The sequence below is a fragment of the Cebus imitator genome, unplaced genomic scaffold (genome assembly GCF_001604975.1).
Source record: "Cebus imitator isolate Cc_AM_T3 unplaced genomic scaffold, Cebus_imitator-1.0 Scaffold654, whole genome shotgun sequence".
NCBI lineage: Eukaryota > Metazoa > Chordata > Mammalia > Primates > Cebidae > Cebus > Cebus imitator.
Window position 1 is genome coordinate 204,944 of NW_016107969.1, and position 6,629 is coordinate 211,572.

The window sequence follows — 6,629 nt, forward strand, 5'->3', positions numbered from 1 at the left end:
CTATTTGAAATAGGGAAAAAGGAGGCCAGGTGCAGTGGCTCATGCCTGTAATCCTAGCACTTTGGGAGGCTGAGGCGGGTGGATCACCTGAGGTCAGGAGTTCGACACCAGTATGACAAACATGGAGAAACCCCGTTTCTACTAAAAATACAAAAATTACCTGGGTGTGGTGGCACATGCCTCTAGTCCCAGCTACTAGGGAGGCAGAGGCAGGTCAACTGCTTGAGCCTGGGAGGGGGAGTTACAGTGAGCCAAGATTGCGATATTGCACTGCAGCCTGGACCAGAGCAAACTGCATCTCAAAAAAAAAAAAAAGGAATAAAGACCATGTGCTGTACCTCATGCCCATAATACCAGCGCTTGAGAGGCTGAGGTGGGCGGGTCACTTGAGGTTGGTGTAAGCTCATGAAGAGGAGAGACAGACCCAAGGTCAGGTTTAGCAAGTTTATTCAGCCTGCCAGGCTGCCTCACCACAGGCAGGAAAGGCAGCAGTCTGGCTTACAGACTATGCGGGTTATAGGGAGTTTGCCTGTGGCCGGATGCTGTTCTCAGTAAAACCGTATTCTGGTTCTTAGGGCTGACAAGGTTCATTGGGGTCAACATCCTGAGTTCTAGAGCCAGGTGCGACCACATCCTGAAACCTAGGTGCGCTGTTTACAAGGCCTGAGGTTGTTTCTGTTACAAGCTTGGCTTGATAGGGGTGAGTGTGGGGGAGAGCTATGGGCCTGTCACGTGATCCTAACGTTTCCAGTCGTTTGTTATATATATGAAAGAAAGGGATAAAGGCGCATTGCTTTTTCTAGCCACCTCGTGCTCAGCAGGGACGTTGGATGATGCTGGCTTGCAAGTTGGTAGCCGTGGAACATTATTATGTCCGTATCGTACCACAGTTAAAAGCTTTCATTTGATTCTGTAGAAACTGGGTGAAAAGGCATAATACGAACGTGACAAAGACTAAGAGGAAGAGGAGAGTTATAGCAGCCCCAGAGCTGGGAGACCAGCTGGGCCAGGCAGAAGAATTGTTTTCTTTTAGTTTTTGGGCTCAGCCTTTGAGTCTTTTGACCACATTTTGTACTATTCCAGATTGGTTGAGATAAAAACAGCATTGTTCATCTAAGAAAATAATGCAGAGGCTGGCCAGGTGCAGTGGTTCACACCTGTAATCGTAGCACTTTGGGAGGCAAATCATGAGGTCAGGAGATCAAGACCATCCTGAGCAACATGGCGAAACTCTGGTCTCTACAAAAAATTCCAAAAAAAAAAAAAAAAAGCAGAGGCCTCCTTTTTTGGTTAAGGAAATCGACGCCTCTGTGATTTTGCAGCATACCTGCCACTAGTGAATGTGATTGTGTTTGGAGTGTTGAAGTGGATTTGGCTGTGTCTTCTATACTGTCTGTGAGGTTTTTGGAAAGAGTAACAGTATGAAAGGGAGGTGGGGATAGTCTGGCTGTTCTATTCCTATTTCTAGAAGCAAGGGTATAAACTGTATTGCTTTATGGTGTTGGGTGAGGGTGTCAACGGGATAGGCAAGGATTGGTTTCCTGGGGTGATACCGATTTTATGGAGGGAAGACTAAGGTGCGGGCGCCAGTCCAGTTGGTGAGAAGGCAGATATGAAGGCAGGCACCGCGTGGGAAGAAGACGCCTTGGCTTGGCAGGCAGATCTGACTGTGCATGTTAACACAGTATGTAGATTTTTTGTCCTTTAGAAGCCATACTCCTAAAGTCCCTGCTGGGGCAGCTGCGGTGAGTGGTTGAAGAGGTGCATGGGGGGTGGGTTGGATAGTCTGTGGTTTTTTTATCCACCCAGTGGAGGAGAAGGCATTTTATATCTACTAGGAGCCAGTGAGAGGAGTTATTGGTGAAGGATTGGGGAGGAGGCAGTCTTGGGTCTCGGGTGGCTTGGCATCACAGGATAGCCAGGGGTGCAGGTTTAAGCAGGGAGTGTGTCTGCCGTTACAGAAACCTGACTTCTTATGAAGGAGTAGGTTAGTGCTGAGTTTGGAAGGGCTTGAGAAGCAGAGCGCAGCGTTGATTATGTTTTGGTTTATGTGTTTGTGGAGGATTGGAGTTGTGGGGTGAAGTCACTGCTGTGGGAGCAGGTGGCCTAAGTAATGGCTGGCCGGGAAGTGGCATTGGAAGCACAGTGGGATCTGAGGGAGCAGGGCTGTCTGTGTGGTAATGGGGATTAGGGGCTGGGTGTGCTTAATGTGGGGAGAAAGAGAGCTGCCTGTCTGGTGAAGGTTAGGGGTTTGATATGCTCCAGAAAGGATTCAGAAAGCCTATTAGTTGTAAATCACATTGGAAAGGTCCGCCTAGTTGAAACTGGGGGTGATAGGTTACTTTGGTATGTAGCCAATCTTGGGTGGGGACGAGGTTGGCAATGTAGTCAGTGTCCGAGATGGGGAGGCACAGCCAACAGTTGTTTGCCGGGTCTCTGAAGCAGGAACAAAGAGAGGGTAGTTTTGCTTATCTGGTGGGGTTGCTCTGGAATTGGTGTGAGGTGGAGTTGGGTTGGCCCAGCTTGATGCTGAGTATAGATGGGTGGTTCGCGAGGAGGGAGTTGACAGGCCAGTGGGGGCCTCGGGGTCCCTTTTTAACCTGCAAAGATGATAGCAAGAAGTGTGTTCTAAGAGTTTGGCTGCAGCGGGGGTTGTGGGGAGAACCTGAATGGGGCCTTCCCATTTTGGTTAAGGCGTATGGGATCAAGGTCTTTAGGAAAACATTCTCCTGAGAGGAGGGCCTGGTTAACCGGGCCTTCATGAGGCCTTGGTCACCGTGTCCACGGAGGAGGCGTCAGATGTGGGAGAGTTGAGAGGAAGGGGCCTGTTTTGTATGAAGATAGGGTGTTTGTACATGAACTCAAGTGGGCTGAATAAGGAGGTTGCTGTTGGGCTGGCTCTGATGCAGGCTAGGAGTATGGGCAGAAGGGAGGTCCGGGGTTGCTGGACTTCAAGAGTGAGTTTGGTTAACTGAGTCTTAAGGATCCCATTTGCCCTTTCAACTTTTCCTGATGACTGGGGTCGGTATGGGATATGGAGGTGCCACTGGATGCTGAGAGACTGCGACTTGTTGGGTGATTTGGGAGACGAAGCTAGGGCCGTTGTCTGATTGAATGGAGCGCAGCAGACCACAGCTAGGGATGATTTCTGTAGAAAGTATTTGAGAAACGGCTGCAGCCTTTTCTGAGGAAGTGGGGAATGCTTCTACCCACCCAGAGAAGGTATCTATGAGGTTAGGAAGAAAGCTAGCTTTTTCTGACAGGAGGCATGTGGGTGAAGTCTGCTTGCCAGTCTTCTCCTGGGAGTGATCCTCTTAGCTCATGTGTGGGGACAAGGAGCGTGGAGGGCTCCTTGAGAGGAAGTGCAGAGCATACATGAGAGTTTGAGGTTATGTCCTCGAGGTAAGTAGGTGGGGGGAGAAGGTGCAGGGGGCGTGCACCGATATGGAAGGATGGGTGAACAGATGTTAGAATTTCCTTGGTTTGTTCTTCAGAGAAGATGAGTTTTTGATCATTGACTATCCAGTTCCCTTGGAAGGAGGCCCCTTGTTGTAGCAGTGAAGCTTCATCTGCCTTTTGGGAAGTTTGAGTTTTTCAAAATGTACAGCCTTATGGGTGGCCTTGTTAAGGGCTGCAATAAGGCAAGTGACCATATGGGGACCGGATACTCAGCCTTGGATCTGTGGGCTGGTATTCTCAGGCTGGTTCTTCCTAGGGGGATGGCAGCAGCCCCTATTGGTTGAGTAGGGTCTTACCAATGAAAATGGTTGGCATGGGCCTGAGCCATAAGCCACACTCTTTCTTTTCCTTTGGGGAGGAGATGAAGGATAGAATAATATAGAGATTATGCCAGGTAAGTTGATAAGACTGAGATTTAAAAAGGTGAAAAGACAAAAGTGCTTTTTCTACTCTCACATGCCACTGAGCACAGAATGCCTCCCTTCTGTATTTTCCCCAACCACATCCAAATCTTGGACAGACATAAACTGAATGTCCTGTAGTTTAATTCAGCTCTGATACTGCCTACCTGGAGTTAGAGTCAGATTTCACAGGTGAAGGGTTGAGTTCCCAGGCTGGCAAGGCCAGCCTCCGGCCTCAGATGCCAGTTGCAAGTAGTAGATGGTCACATTTTCTTCTGACCAACCAGCTGTGAGTTGGGTTCCCTCAACCTTTTTGTTGGGTTTGATTACTTTGCTAGCGCAGCCAACAAAGCTCAGTGAAACACCTTCTTAGGTTCTTGATGAAGGATGTTTCACAGGTCACAGATGGACGGCCAGAGGCGGAGATCCACAGGGGGAGGCACTAACCTGTGAATCAGTAGTCATTCTCTGATGTAACAGTTCCACACATTATTGATATACAACAAAGAACACAAAGACTAAATACAAGCCACGATCATGTGCAATATATAGAAATGTCCTAGATGAAAGTAGCAGTGGCTGAAACAAGTAACAGTGAACTTAATTCCAGAGGTATCTTTGCAGTGAGCTGTGCTCCACACAAGGACTGTGGGGAGACTCAACAGGCGTGCATGCCCCAGGCACTTGCATGTGTTCAGCATTTGGAAGCTCTCGTCCCACAGAGTAGTCATGTTTGATATTAACTCACTCTGCAGCCCCTCTCCCCTTCCTGGAAGATGATGGATGGCAGTGACTGGTTTATGCTTCTAAGCCTGGCCTGGTCTTGCTGATCAACCCATCCAGGAGACCATAGAGGTGCCTCATGAGGACAAATCATGCTCCCATCACCCGGGCCATCCCAAGGTCTTCAGAGCTCTTGGTCAGGAACCGGAGAAGAGAGCAATATATGCATTTCTTCTTATTTCACAAGGTCCCTCCGCCATTCTTCAGTTGTGCTTCTTCCATACTTTACTGGTATGTGTCACAAGGGTGTAGGTGGTCCTTCTGGGATGGTTTCTCAGCTGAGTGGGAAGACAGTCAGCAGAAAGACCCTGTATTGGGTCCCCAGGTTGTTGTGGGGAGCATAAGGCCTCTGGTTTAAAGTTCACTGTTATTTGTTTTAGCCACTGATTACTACTTTTTTTTTCTAAGATGGAGTCTTGTTCTGTTACCCAGGTTGAAGTGCAATGGTGCAAGCTCACTGCAGCTTCTACCTGCTGGGTTCAAGTGATTACCCTGCCTAAGCCTCCTGAGTAACTGAGACTACAGCTGTGCACCACCAAGCCCAGCTAATTTTTTTTCTTTTTTTGAGATGGGGTTTCACTATGTTTGCCAGGTTTCACTATGTTTGCCAGGCTGGTATCAAACACCTGTCCTCGGCCTCCCAAAGTGCTAGGACTGCAAGTGTGAGCCATGCACCCAAGCCTCTATTTATTGATCAGTTGTCTTGCTGTTTTATCCATTATTGAAGTGGGATATTGAAATTTCCTAGCATTACAGTGGAGCTATTTCTTTGAGCTCTGTAAACATCTGGGTCTCCTGAGTACAGCACACCGGTGAATCTTGACTCTTTATCCAATTTGCCAGTCTCTGTCTTTAATTTGGCTCATTTCCTTTCCATGTCTTGTGCTTTCTTCAGGAGCTCTTGTAAGGCAGGCCTGGTGGTGACAAAAATTCTTTGAACAGTTGCTTGTCTGTAAAGGATTTTATTTCACCTTTACTTATGCAGCTTGGTTTGTTTTTCTTCTTTAATGACGGCCCTCATTCTCTTCTGGCTTGTAGGGTTTCTGCCGAGAGATCTGCCATGAGTCTGATGGTCTTCCCTTTGTGGGTAACACGACCTTTCTCTCTGGCTGCCCTTGGCATTTTTCCTTTCATTTCAACCCTGGTGAATCTGATGATTATGCGTCTTGGGGTTGCTCTTCTTGAGAAGGCTATTTGTGGTGTTCTGTTTCCTGAATTTGAATGTTGACCTGCTTTTCTGGGTTGGGGGAAGGTCTGCTAGATAATGTGAAGAGTGTTTTCCAACTTGGTTTCATACTCTCTGTCACCTTCAGGTATACTGATCAAACGTCGATTTGGTCTGTTCACATATTCCATATTCTGGAGGCTTTGTTCAGATTCATCTTGTCTTCTTGCTTAATTTCATTGAGTTGAAAGAAATAGCTCCACTGTAATGCTAGGAAATTTCAATTTCACCCATCTTGGCCTCCCAAAATGCTGGGATTATGGCAGCCCCCAGCCTGCTTCTTGCTGTCTCATATGTCAGAATGAAAGGAAGCAAGCACTCTAGTGTTTACAGGCTTTTCTCGTGTTTAGTTTGCTCCAAAGAATGTTTTCTCTGAACTTTCAATAAATTTCCGAAATACAACTTTTTTTTCAATTACTAGATAGCCATATGTTTTCCTTCCATTGTAGTATGCTATGGCTTCATGTTGGAAAAATTCTCCTTTTTGGGGTGCTAAGTTTTTGCAGCGTAAGTGGTTTGTTCATAGATTCCTTCATATTAAGCTTTTCTGCAGTTAGCTTGAATTATGTGCAGTCACCCTTTCTTTGTTAGAAAATACCTGTTCCTTTTGTTTTTCAAAAATTAAAATCATAATTAGGAATTTTATAACTCTATTCAACGTAAGTATTACTTTTAGTGTAATCTTATGTATTTCAATAGGAGGTATTTATTGACCATCTGTAATCAGTTGGAAACTGAGGATTTCTTTTTTTTTTTTTTTT

General features: G+C 46.6%; 1 protein-coding gene and 1 long non-coding RNA gene across 4 annotated transcripts in view; one reads left to right on the plus strand and one right to left on the minus strand.

Annotated features, from left to right (window-relative positions):
* Positions 1-6,629, plus strand: part of LOC119469431 (zinc finger protein 160-like) — a 609,418-nt gene that overhangs the window by 63,560 nt on the left and 539,229 nt on the right. The gene's annotated exons all lie outside the window — the stretch shown is intronic.
* Positions 431-6,629, minus strand: part of LOC119469435 — an 8,771-nt gene continuing 2,572 nt past the window's right edge. Inside the window, exon 4 of the long non-coding RNA XR_005198227.1 lies at positions 431-3,807. This is a non-coding gene — a long non-coding RNA (uncharacterized LOC119469435). The remainder of the gene's footprint in view (positions 3,808-6,629) is intronic.